This window comes from Lathamus discolor, chromosome 3 (genome assembly GCF_037157495.1).
Source record: "Lathamus discolor isolate bLatDis1 chromosome 3, bLatDis1.hap1, whole genome shotgun sequence".
NCBI lineage: Eukaryota > Metazoa > Chordata > Aves > Psittaciformes > Psittacidae > Lathamus > Lathamus discolor.
In genome coordinates this window covers 110,043,284-110,055,560 of record NC_088886.1, presented here as the reverse complement: position 1 = coordinate 110,055,560, position 12,277 = coordinate 110,043,284, and the positions used below count along the sequence as shown (strand labels likewise).

The following is a 12,277-nucleotide window of genomic DNA, read 5'->3' as shown; positions in this document are numbered from 1 at the left end:
AACTAAACTACCTTGCTTTGGCTCAATCCTCTGTGGTGTGAAAGGTTACTTCTTACCATGTATAATAGAGACTTTCGGCATATATAGCAAAAATTTTTGACAGTGAGAATTTTCTTCTGTATGTTTCATAGAGATGCAACTAATAAGGGGTTGGATTTGTGATCTCTTCATACTTAGCAGCAAGTATGTTAGCTGTCTACAGATTAATTCCACTTCAGTGATAATGCACTCAGTTGTTCTTTTGGGACTTGTGTTTCAGCTGTATCTGGGGTGTAGTGCCAAGTACTTCACTGTTTCTGGTGCCTTTTGTGGCCTGTTCATCTGAGCCTTGCACAGCATGCTGCTTTTCCTGTGCTGGGATCTTGAGGCAGTTGTAGGTAAGTACCAAGCAAATACAGTGCTGAGAGGCAGACAGGTTTGGCACTCGTAACATAAGTCTTCTAAACAGTAACTTCAGGAAAGAGGAGCAAAGCCTCATTCTGTATCAGGACACAACAAACACATGCAACCAAACAGTCTGTTTCCATTCCTAGACTTTTATTTTGTATCTAAAATATTCCAATAAGTGTTTTCATGCACAAGGTGATTTTTCACCAGCATTCTGGAAGGATTTCTGGATATATGCAATATACTTCTGGACAGCATCTCCTTGCTCCCTCAGGAATTGATGCACTTGGCAGTCCAAGACCCTACAAGACCCTACTGCTGTCTTTAAGCTATCTTAAAGGATCTGAAAGAAAGGGGTACAATCCCATGATGATTCAGAAGAGGTGGAACACCCACCGTGCCTCTTTTTAATTGCTAGCACAATAAGCAGATAAATTCTTAATGACTGCATATGCATTTCACTGGTTATGGAGCTCTGCTGGAAAGAGCTCAGGTTAAACATGAAAAATACAAGTTTGTGCAAAAAGGCGAGGCTAATAACTAGTTATTGTTTAATAAAATAGGACATTGTCTACTCTAAACCAGTGGTAATTCAAAACCAGTGAGACAAACAAAAGCATTGTGATCATTTGTCTGGTACAGCTCTTTTGGATGTAAGTGGTTCTTACAAAATTATTATTATCCCACCTCATTAAAAACCAAAACAAGGTGTTAATGGAATGATATGATAATGTGCAAACAGGGTAGGCAAAGCCTTTAAAGCTGAGACAGAAAGGGGAAATAAAAGTATAAGAATGTGTTTTAAAGTTTCTGGACAAAGTTAAGGGCCCTCTATGGTGGCGTGACTTAGCTCTCTTCCAGTGATATTGTGCAGGACTACACTGTCATGTTTCCTGGTGGCTAAGTAATTTGAAGTCATTTTCTCCTCTCTGAAATTTTAGCAGTTTCAGAGGGGGGAAAATACAAATACCCCGTCATCATTTCATATGATCTTGTGTAATTTATATTAGGCATATCTAATCATTTAATGTAATTTCTAGCATATAATCTTTTATAACAAAACCAGCACAAAACTGCATATAGTGTGGTTTTAAGAAAATACTATTTTAAGTTGTTTTGAAAACTATTGAGGGTATTTTAAAAAATACTAAGAAAAATATAAATTCCATCTTCTGCATAATTATTCACTGTAACAAATCTGTAATTGGTTTTAGTAGAAAGATGACTTAGCATATTACAGCAGTGTGTACATGAGCTTACATGTGTGAGGGAGAAAAAGAACTCATAGAGTTTTTCATTAAAGATCATAAATATTTAGATTTTAAAAATGTGAATTTAAAAGGCAGTTAAATAAAAACTGATTTGTGATCACAGTTTCTATGGAATTCTGTGTCCTGAATTGTCAAGTGAAGGCAGTCTCCCCCCCCGCTGCGATCCCTTACTTGCTCTATCACATTACATTAAATTGTCACATCTTAGTATATCACATTCAGTTATGTGTTTTGAATGGCTTTCACAATTATTTTTTTTACATATCTATTAAGATGGGGAAAATGTTATCCATCACATACTGTTCAATGAAGAGTTGCCTCTATTTCCCCTTCTAATATTTGAAAACATCAAGAGAAAGAGTTGCTTTTACACCATGTTTCATATTTGATGGAGTCTGAGTCCATAGGGGCCTTTGTGACCACTGGTTACACAGGAAATTTTTTAGTGCTGCTCTCAGCTAAAAATGTTGCTTTGTTTGAATGTTTGCACATGAAGCCAAGCTCTTTTCAGAATTTATGTGCAGCGTGTTTGTCACCTTCAGAAATAAAGAAAGACCAGATGATTCAGATGCATAGTGCCTACGCAGCCTAAGTTGAGGTATGTGAACATGATTGCTCAGATCAACAGAGACAAACAGGCCAAGTGTGTTAAAAATTGGATAGATACCAACCTGCCTGATGCTGCTTAGTCAAGTGCAGCCTCTGGGTGTTGAAAATACCACTTTTTCCCCTTCAAAGCTTTTCCTCCCATAAAGCATTGTCTTTTCTCTGGAGAACAGCTCCAGTTCATACCCCAAAACTTGGGACAAAGCATTTACATAGCAGCCAAGTTGTCATTTTCACCCTCTACAAGTACTGTGATGTCCTGTTTTGGTCCTTGATGTGTCTTCTTTATGTTTAAATTAGAGGCCAAAAAAAAGAACACACCTGCTCCAAATGCAGCCATGTCAAATTGTTCTGTCTTTGTTTCTCCTTTATCTTTTTTGTTTCTTTCCATCTTCAAGTATGGTGGTGGTGGGGGATGGTTAATTCATAAGTCACATTTCCATTCACTGGCAATTTTTTATTCTTTTAGAGTGCAGTGAAATCAGTTTCAAAGAAATGTCCTGAATAATTTCCTATTTCTGCTGCTTCTATGGATTTTCCTTAGAGGTGCATCAATTTCCAAACCAAGGTATATTTGAAATGCAACTTAGAAAGTCAATCTTCTGAAAACACTTTTTTTCTTATAAAGCCTTCCTGTTCCTCAGTACTTTGATGGCCTGTAATTGCTGTTAATGGTGATACATTTCTTTAGCAGTCAAAGGGCAGAGAAAACATTATATTAATATGCCCCCAGCTGAGTGTATGCTATTTGCTGGTCTTTTCAGGAGTGAAGAAATTGCTCCAGTTGCCAGTCTGAGCATTCAGATAATTCATATAGTACAAAATTCACTGTCTGTAGCTGTAGAAGCAACAAATGGTTCTAGGTTTCAGCTCTCTGTATAACATTTTTAAAACCAGTAATAGTAATTACATGGTCCAGAGAGGAAAAAGTGTTGGCTTCTAATTTTGTGTTCAGTTTACTTTCTCATGCAACCTGTCCTTTAATTTTCTTTACTTTCAAGGAACGGATATCCAAGCAAGGATCTCTTCCTGCTGACTGGCCGTATTTCTTGTTATCTGATGGCCAGCTATGGTTTTAAGAGTAGAAATAAGGTAAGTTTTTGTCAGTCTTTGAGCTGCACAGTCCTAAAGTAACAGGAATGTAAGAAACACAGGAGTGGTGCTGTTTGGACATCCTGGTCTCACTGTGGCATGCCATCTTCAGAATAAGGTCTGAAAAGTTTCAGCAGAGGTAGCTCAGAGCAGAAGGATATCCTCTATTCATGTGGTGTTTAGTTATTCTCTGTGAGCAAGCGAATTTCAACTTTTGAAGTCAGAAAGCAAAGCAAGCGATATCCACAGGCACTGCATGCTCCAGACAACCAAATTTTATCTCATTCAACTGGATGAACCCTGCACACATGAAGTTGCTGGCTTTTGGCAGCAGTGGAAGGGCTGCAGGCTGGGGCTAGGCTAAGCCTGGCCAAGGCATAGGTAACAGCCCAGGTATGAAGATCTACATAAACATGTTACTGTTCTGGCTCTTGGCCTGGGCAGAAGGCATGAGGCAGTGTAGAGACAACCTGATAGTGGATTTGATCTGGCATAAAGAGGGTCAGAAATATGAGGGTGTGTGGTGGAGACTCAGAGGAGTTGAAGGGTGTGGGCTTGGAGCTATTCAGCCTGCTTCTGGGTCATGTCTTCACACTTGGAGATGATGCATCAGCACATGAGCTTGGGAGTTTCTTGTGTACTCTGTAACATCAATGATAACTGAACTGCTTCTATTTTTCCCATGGGGAGGGTAACCCTGTTCCCTGCAAACTTAACTGGCTCACAAAATATTGGCTCACAATTGTGTTTGTGCACAGCAAGCAAAGCTAAGTTGCTGCTGCTGCTGGGCTAGATGGTGGCATCCAGAAACCCTGGCTGTTGATCCTCTGTCAGTTGGCATCACATCTCTGCCTTCCAGTGCAAAGCCATGTCAGCAGAGTGGCACCCATTTTGGATGATGTTTTTGTACTGTAGTTGCAAAATCACTTTAATTTTGGGGCACTGCCAGATCCCTCAATGCTCCCTTTTGACATGTAGGCTTTTCAGAGGCATTTTCTGTTCTTTTGGGGAGTCTTTTGTCTTCTGTGCATATGAGCAGGGAGCAGGAACACATTTGTTGCTCATATGTAAAGTAATGGTGTTTTCCTTAGCTCATGCCACATTTTGGTTATCAGACAGAGAATTGGAAAAGAAACAGTGCATCCACTGATGACTATTGCTTTTCACAGAAAGGGTTGAATTCAGATCTTGTCCAGTCTGTCCTAATGGAGAGGTACTCCTAATACTTTTGATTGCTACCTGCCTTGCATGTCATTCCAGTTTGGGAATTGCTGCACTGCAACTGACCAGCAGTTGAAAATGGGAGGTCTATGACTGGGCTGCTTGGCCTGGAGATCACCTTTCTGGTCCCTCCCTCCCATTTCAAAGGGTGGCTGCTCTAAAGCTGCTCAGTGTGACTCCCTTGAGGTTGGGGTCAAAGTCCTTTCACAAGCTCCTTAGGGCCTGCTTTTCCATCTGGCTGGTTTGTTTAAATGGTTATAATTATCACAGAGCCAGTACCTGCTTGCTGATGCTACACCTTGATTAACCTTGAGTACAACTACATCTCTGTAACTATGCTTACATCTCTGTTCTCATGGTCTTTTGCTACTCTGCTTTTTCAGTTAGCCACCCAGCGCTTGAAATATCAGGCACATTTGGTCGTGTATGGGAAACACAGCACTCTCGGAAACCCTGAGTGCTGTAACATGGTCTCCTTGCTGGCATGGTATTGTTTGCATGACCTGATCAGCATGGCTATGTCGTAATAAGGCTGTGTGTCACATGGCTTGTTCTCACAGAAAATATAGAAACCTTTGGGGATCCTAAGTGGTTTGACCTCTTTGCAAGTAGAGTTTCTGGTCTTGCAGTGTGGCTTCACCCTGCGTGGGGAATTCCATCACATGGCAACACCTTAATTATGTGGCTTGTCTTTCTGGAGCATGTCAAGCCCTTCCAGTTCTTGAGCAGCATGATCACACACAACAAACACAGTCAGGACACGGAATGGCTTGGAAAAATGCAAACATAAACTCAGAAACCCTCAAAATGCAGCCAAACTGGGTTTTCCAAGAATGAAAATAAATACTAACAGTTTCCTTTTTCAGATAAGTAAGAGGAGGACAGAAACTACACACTATGAATGTGTGCTCTGTATATGGAAAAGGTACATTTCTGCATTGTATTTTCACCAAATAGAAGCTAGGAAAAAAACCTCAAGGACTGCGACATGCTCAAGGCAAGGGACTAGTTACAACAGTGAATCATGAAAGAATTGGCAAGTGTAATAATTAATTCACTGAGAACCCTTTTTTTTTAGTGTTTCTGTCAGACTGGGTTTGGGCTTGGATGGCCAAAAGAAAGCCATAATAATGAGGTCTGCTGACAGCCTGAAGCTTGACAGTGATCCAATGCAGAAAACAACCAGTCAGAGATGAACAGAAAATTAACAGTGAAAAATTGTGCTCTTGTACTAAATGACAGGGATTTTTACTCCAAACTCATCAGCTCAGAATAACAAAGGGAGAGAAAGGCTCGAGCAGACCGACTGATTTCTGGGCAACTGTGAGCCATCTATGTGGCATGGCCACATTAGGGCAAATATGAGTCAGAATAGACATTATCAGTAGAGACAGGGAAAGATTAATGCTACCCACCATGGGTATTGCTGCAGCTGTATCTGGAAAGCTGCGTACACAGTGCTGGCCATCCACAGTCCCATTCACTCAGGTGCAAAATTGCACAGAAGTGCTGTTGGCTTGACGCATGTCTTATGAGAGGACATGCAAATAGGTGCAAACCGGATGTGAGTAGATATGGGCTGGACATTAGGAGGTTTCTAATCTGGAAAGGGCAGCTTTCTGAACAGCCTTCCAGAAGGAAATGACTTACCTGACCTCAAGATAAACTTACCAAGCATGGTGAGAAGAATGAAATGGTTTGTCTGCCTCTAATAGCAGATACTGAGCTTGGTGAGTCACTGCTTTAGCCCTGTGCCCTGTTGTCCTACTCTACCTCTGACCAGAGGTTCAAGCCTACGGTACGCTTTTATGACCAAATTTCTTGCTCCAGAAAACAGGGATGTTATTGTGACAGTGCCAAGAATGTGACCTTCCCTGCCCAATGCCATCCATCCCTGCATGAAAAGAGGGATGGAAAAGCTCTGAAAGAGCTTCAGAAAAAGTCAGCCTTAGGAGTTGGTATGAAATTAATCAAACTCTACCAGACTGCATGCAAAGTGTCATGTTTTAAACCCAGACAGCAACTGAGTATCACACAGCCATTCGCTCACCTGGACGGGATGGGGAGAAAAATCGAAAGAATATAAAACCTGCAGATTGAGATAAGAACACTTTAATAACTAAAATAAAATACAATATAGTGATAAGAGAAATAACACCAACAATAACAATATTGATGAGAATAGGGAACAGCAACAACAGCAACAACAAACAACAACAAAAGAAAGATTAGAAAACATAAGTGATGCACAATACAACTGCTCACCACTGGCTGACCTTATACCCATCCCCACCCAAGCATCGATCTGGGCCTTCTGGGTGACTCCCCCCAGTTTATATGCTGGGCATGACATGCTGTGGTATGGAATACCCCTTTGGCTAGTTTGGGTCAGGTGTCCTGTCTCTGCTTCCTCCCAGCTTCTTGTGCCCCTCCTCACTGGCAGAGCATGAGACTGAAAAGTCCTTGATCAGGGTAAGCATTACTCAGCACAACTAAAACAGTGGTGTGTTACCAGCGCTGTTCTCTGACTGGAGCCCAAATACAGCACTGCACCAGCTACTAAGAAGAAAAAGTAACTGTTACAGCTGAAGCCGGGACACAAAGCCACATCTCATTAAGTCATTCAGAATGAAAAACTGGAAACGGGGGCAGTTTGCCAATTTATTCAGCAGCCATAGAGCCACGGCTGGTCAGCAGCTTTCTAAAATTAAAACACTCACCTAAGACAGATTTTCTTCATGACCAAGCAATCTTTTTAATAGATTCAGTAAGTAGAATGTTGTGTAGTAACATTTCTCCCAGTCCTAAGGCAGTAAGTTATCCTTATGATATTGCTTTTTGATTCCTTTGACATTTTCTACTGCTGTTCATATTTTTTTTTTTCTTTAAGGAAGTGTTTTTCACCCATATTATCATTAGAAAAACCTAGACCACCTAGACAACTTTTGTCTGCCAATGGATGTATCAGGCTGTTTTACAAATACTTCGTAGGGACTTCAAGAAGTTGGGGGCAATTTAAGTTCCAGTTGAAGCTTCTTTCTTACCTAGACTAGTTAACTTTATCACTTTTTCTTTTATTTCTACAGGACATAACAACTCACTGCTGGGTCCCTTTTCTTCTCTGTGTGCTCTTCACTGCCCTGTTTTGTGAAGCTTACGTTTCTTCTCATCTATATTTGAAAGATGGGGAGGCATTAGGAAGCTACAGACATTATTGTACTTGCCAATACTCTGACACAAGAGGAGAAGCAAATATCAAGAATTAACTCGTAGATCCCTTTACTGACATGTCTGCAGCCATGTCAAAAGTACATCACAATAATGGTTGCAAGGGCAATCCATACCAGCTGCCAATATATCTCACACTCAAACTGATTGCAAATCAGTTTTCTGCATTCACAGTTTGTTTAGTTTTAGCTCTTGCATATTTAGCTGTTTTCATGTTTTCCAGGCAGCATGGGCTGTGAACAAACTGTATAATCCATGTGTGCTTTTGGAAATGTTTTGCTTCACCCAAAACCAGAGTTGATGGCAAACAGAGCTTTGCAGAGGAAAGATGCTGATTTGCTTTGCAGCTTTGCCCACAGCTCAGCTGATCCTGGCTGCGTTTCAGAGCACAGATTTCAGTAACAGGAATGAACCAGCATGTCAGTCATTGGGGTCTTTCTTTTAGCACCATTAGCAATTGCAGCACAAAAGGAAAATGAAGAGTTATTCAGCTGGAGTTAACTGGGTCTTAGTCTTTTGTCTGGAAAATCCTTAACTTCCCCATTGAAGTCTTGTAACAAATTAAAAACTTTTGTCTGCTTGCCCCTCAAAATCAGTTCATGTCAGTAATGCTTTTAGCTTGGATAAAGGAAAAGGGTGTTGCAGGTTGGATTTACAATTCATTAAGGAAATTAATTTACTCTTCTTTATACAGGGTTGAAGTGCTTGGGACATGGGCCTAGGAGAGAGTCAGGGTAGAGAAATGGTGCTAACATGTTCTGCTTCAGGAATGCCTTTTGAGTCTCATGCTGAAAGTGAAAAGCTGTGAAAATCATCTTATTTTCTTTATATGTGTATGAAGAATCCAGAAAAATAGAGGGAGAGAGGGAGGGAGAGAGGAGGGGAGAGAGGGAGGGAGGGAGGAAAGGAAGGAAGGGAAGGGGGGAGGGAGGGAGAGAGGAAGGAAGGGAGGAAGGGAGGGAGGAAGGGAGGGAAGGGAGGGAGAGAGGGAGGAAAGGGAGGAAGGGAGGGAGGGAAGGGAGGGAGGGAGGAAGGAAGGAAGGGAAGGAAGAGAGAGAAAAAAGAGAGAAAAAAGAGAATGAGAAAGAAAGAGAGAGAAAGAAATAGAGAAAGAAAAAAGAAAGAAAAAAGAGAGAAAGAGAAGAAAGAAAGAAAGAAAGAAAGAAAGAGAAAGAAAAAAAAAGAAAGAAAGAAAGAAAGAGAAAGAAAGAAAGAAAAAGCAAAGAAAGGGAGAGAGAAAGAAAGAAAGAGAAAAAGGAAGGAAGGAAGGAAGGAAGGAAGGAAGGAAGGAAGGAAGGAAGGAAGGAAGGAAGGAAGGAAGAAAAAAGAAAGGCAAGGCAGGGCAAGGCAAGGCAGGGCAGGGCAGGGCAGGGCAAGGCAGGGCAGGGCAGGGCAAGGCAGGGCAGGGCAAGGCAGGGCAGGGCAAGGCAGGGCAAGGCAGAGCAAGGCAAGGCAGGGCAAGGCAGGGCAAGGCAAGGCAGGGCAAGGCAAGGCAAGGCAAGGCAAGGCAAGGCAGGGCAAGGCAAGGCAGGGCAGGGCAGGGCAGGGCAAGGCAGGGCAAGGCAGGGCAAGGCAAGGCAGGGCAGGGCAGGGCAAGGCAGGGCAGGGCAGGGCAAGGCAGGGCAAGGCAAGGCAAGGCAGGGCAGGGCAAGGCAAGGCAAGGCAAGGCAAGGCAAGGCAAGGCAAGGCAAGGCAAGGCAAGGCGGAAAGAAAGAAAGAGAAAGAAAAAGAAAGAAAGAAGGAAAAGGAGAGAGAGAGAGAAAGAAAGAAAGAGAAAAAGAAAGAAAGAAAAAGAAAGAGTGAAAAAAGAAAGAGAAAAAAAGAGAGAAAGAGAAAGAAAGAGAGAGAGAAAGGAAGAGAGAAAGAGAGAGAAAGAAAGGAAGGAAGGATTCATCTAGAAAATGTTTGGGATGTTTTACCCCTCTTCAGGTTCCTGGGTATTTGCAGTATGTTTGGTTACAGAGAGATCAGAGCCAAACCTTCCTCGGCAGCAAAAGAGGATGCAACACCCAGGGAGTTCAGGTTGGATGGGGCGTAATACACCTTCCCCAGGAGTGGATAGCAGCACTAGGACAGGTCCCCAAAAAGACAGTCTCCATCCTATGCAGGGTCAGGGAAACTCCTGAAGCAGCCTGTGAATGAAGGACCGGGCATGTAAGGAAAGGAAAAGCTTATTTTGAAATGAAACAGGAGAGGGTCTGACTCAAATTCCTCAGAATGTATGCCAGGCAAAAATAGCAGTCCAGACAAGCTTTTCTTTGTTGTTATTGATATGGTTGAGGAAACAAATCTTTGTGCATGCTCTTGTACAGAAACAAGCTGTACATTGAGGGATGCTGCTTGATAACATGGTCAAACTCAAGCATCTTTCTTCCTGCTTTCTTTGGGGGATTATGAGGTCTGCTGTCGTTTTGTTGAAGGCAATGAGCTGGTCCATTCAGGAAGGTTGAAGTCACGCTTCAGAGTGTCATAAGCATCACGATCTCCTTTTTAAGTCACTGGTTTTATGATTGAGGAAATAATCCTGTGCAGAATGGGAGTTCTTATTTCTTTTGGATTTCTGACATTTACCCTGATTGAATGTCTGTGTTTGCTTCACTCATGTCAGGGTAAAATCTTTTCTTTTTGGCAGATTTTCCATGTTGGAATTCACTTTTGCATTTGATATGTCAATGGTGCATGGCTGCATATTGATTTTGTAAAACCTTTTACTTAAAATGCCAGGATAATAATTTTGCTTCAGTGCTTGTCATGATCCCCTTTTGTTCAGGCACTGACTGCACTTCTTTAGATGTGTATGTGAAATAAGCCTTATTAAAATCTGGCTAGATCTGATCTGTAGCATTAATTGTACAAGGTGTTAGTACCGAAAACCATAATTTGGGAAGTTTCAGTACCTTTACTCCATAATATGAGGCTACACATTTTCACTACATTAACACACATGCCTTTGAGGGGTGGAAAAGATTCTTCAATAGACCCACAACCCATGACTGCTGGATACATTCACTTTTGAGCTGATTTAGTGTAAAAGGGAGTCTTGTAACTATTTATCATATTGAAAAGAATTATTTAATCTTTATGAAAAGCAGACACCTACAATTATCATTCAGTAATTTAAAATGCCACTTGCTTTCCTTTCTGATACAGAAAATATACATCTATGTATGCAGTAAAGATATGTACTAATCACATGCTGCATTAACAGGATAGGAAAATTAATCCCATCCCATGTAAAAGTATAAATATCATTACCCGAATCAAGATGAACATGACATTCCTGGTGAGTGAGTCTATTTTTGGGAAATCATGGGGTTGGAATAAGATTAAAATAAAAAAGGTGACACTTGAGTCTGTAAAATATTCCCTGTTCCACAAAAAGTTTGCAGCTTGTTCCTTTCATAAGACCTCTGGTTTATCTTCCCTGTAATTTTGGCCTGAGAAATTCCAGCTAAATGTTAAGGTTGACGCAGACAGTCTTACTACAACACAGACGTTGCCTGTTTTTGCAGAGCAAGTTTACAAAGCAGGCTCATTCGAAATGGTGACTTGTGCCATCCTTACATCACCCCTGAATGCCAAAACTACCTTTGAACTTTTCATAAGGTAAAATTCAGTTGGTTATACTTAGGCAAAGCTGCTTTTTACCTGGTGTAAAATTTTTAAAGTCAACCTGTTCTTCAGCCAGTGCATGTTTACACTGATTTAAGAAGACACAGAACAAACTACTGGTTGCCTGTGTGTTTAAAGATCCCACCCAGGCTTTTCTGGTCATACCAAAGCTACTGATGGCAGCCTGAATATCCTTTTGTAGCTTCTGTAGCCACTATAAACCTTCCTGCTAACGAACAAGTATTTTCTTCTGAGTTGTTTATTTAATAATAAGAAATTAGGGTTGCATTTGAAACTATCATGTTATGATTTTAAGCCTCTACACATTTTGCACATAAAAACCACATTTTACAAAAGCTTTGATTATGCCAGCCAGGGTTGGAGATGTCCTCTTGCATCCAATTATCCTCTTGGATAATTTGGCAGTGTTGATTGATAGATTTTTTTTTCCCCAGACAAAAGCACTATGCGTTTGACTCCCAAGTGCACTCAGGCACCTCGCCTCTGAAGCAGCCATAAGCAAGGCAGGCAGAGTCAAGGAGCCCGTTAAAGTACGTATGGTCTGAACAAAGGCTAATTCATTACTGAGAATAACTTTGAACTGACAGAGAAAGTCAGTCAGCTAATTCTTCCAAGATTTCAGAGCACATTATTTTTAGCTCAAAATAATCATGGGCTGTTAAACACAAAGAGAACCTGTGAGAAGCCCTGTGTCACTGAGCACGGCACCAGGAAAGTCTCATTGCAGCAGTTTTGTGCTCCTACATGCTGATGGAGACATATGGGACTTCAGGTCTGACACCATATGTCTATTCCTATATGAACTAGATGCCCTTGTGTCACCCACGGAAGATAAATAG

At 41.4% G+C, this 12,277-nt stretch overlaps 1 long non-coding RNA gene across 1 annotated transcript; it reads left to right on the top strand.

The window, feature by feature from the left end:
- Window positions 1-3,273: 3,273 nt before the first annotated feature.
- Window positions 3,274-8,632, top strand: LOC136011181 (uncharacterized). The gene is made up of 3 exons (XR_010611266.1): window positions 3,274-3,356; window positions 5,444-5,613; window positions 7,664-8,632. It is a non-coding gene; the product is annotated as an uncharacterized LOC136011181 (long non-coding RNA).
- The last annotated feature ends 3,645 nt before the right edge of the window (window positions 8,633-12,277 follow it).